Here is a 1,175-nt window from a genome sequence, read left to right on the forward strand (position 1 = left end):
TGTTCTCTGCATTTAACCCAATGTTAATTTGTGCTGTGAAACACATTTACACACACTAGTGAACACTAGGGGGCAGTGTGCACACATGCCCAGAGCAGTGGGCAGCCCTAGCCATGACACCCAGGGAGCAGTCGGGGGTTAGGTGGCCTGCTGAAGGGCACTTCAGTCTTGACCTGTCGGCTCTGGGGATCAAACAGGCAACCTTCCAGTTACAAATGCAGTTCCCTAAGTATGGAGGCTCAAAAAAGGGTCAAAAAGATTTTGAGTTTGTAAAACAATACTCACAAATGTAACGGACTTTGTAACATACACGTAAAACTACAATCCACAAATGTATTGGAATGCACAAATTTAAAAAACAACAACAATAATTTAAATTCAAAAATATGAAAAAAAGATTTGCATTTGTAAATCAAATGTCGTGAATGTGTGAATCAGAACTTTCTCAAATGGCTTAAAATGTGAGAGCAAACCTTTTTAAGGTTCCAAATGTGACAGTGGGAGTTTTTGAATGAGGTGTAAAAATCCACACATTCGCTTTCTCTGCTGCGTGTGCGAATCTCTTTTTGCAGTTGCGGATTTAAGACCCTTTTTCCACCTCTTTCAAAAATTCCCACTGTCACATTTCGAACCTTAAAAAGGTTTGCTCTTGCACATTTTAAGCCGTTTGAGAAGGTACTGATACACACTTTCACGACATTTAATTTACAAATGCAAATCTTTTTTTCATATTTGTGAATTTAAATTATTGTTGTTTTTTTTAATTTGTGCATTCCAATCCATTTGTGGATTTTAGTTTTACGTGTATGTAGTTGCTCAAACGTAGTTACAAATTTATTTTTACGTGTATGTAGTTGTTCAAACGCAGTTACAAAGTTTGTTACATTTGTGAGTATTGTTTTACAAACTCAAAATCTTTATGACCCTTTTTTGACTCCATACCTAACCACTAGGCCATGGCTGCCAGGAATCACTAGGTGCAAGGCAGGATCACACCCTGGAGGGATCGCTACACACTCTCAAACATATTTTATGTTTTCTAGATATTTTCTAAAATGCTCTAAAGCATTTGATTTGTAAATGAATTGTAACCGTACAAGGAAAAGATCTTTAGTATATTCATAGACCAAAATGAATGTTTTGTAAATACAAATAAAACATAGGTTTTTAAGCCT

Source organism: Hoplias malabaricus, chromosome 4, assembly GCF_029633855.1.
Source record: "Hoplias malabaricus isolate fHopMal1 chromosome 4, fHopMal1.hap1, whole genome shotgun sequence".
NCBI classification, from domain to species: domain Eukaryota; kingdom Metazoa; phylum Chordata; class Actinopteri; order Characiformes; family Erythrinidae; genus Hoplias; species Hoplias malabaricus.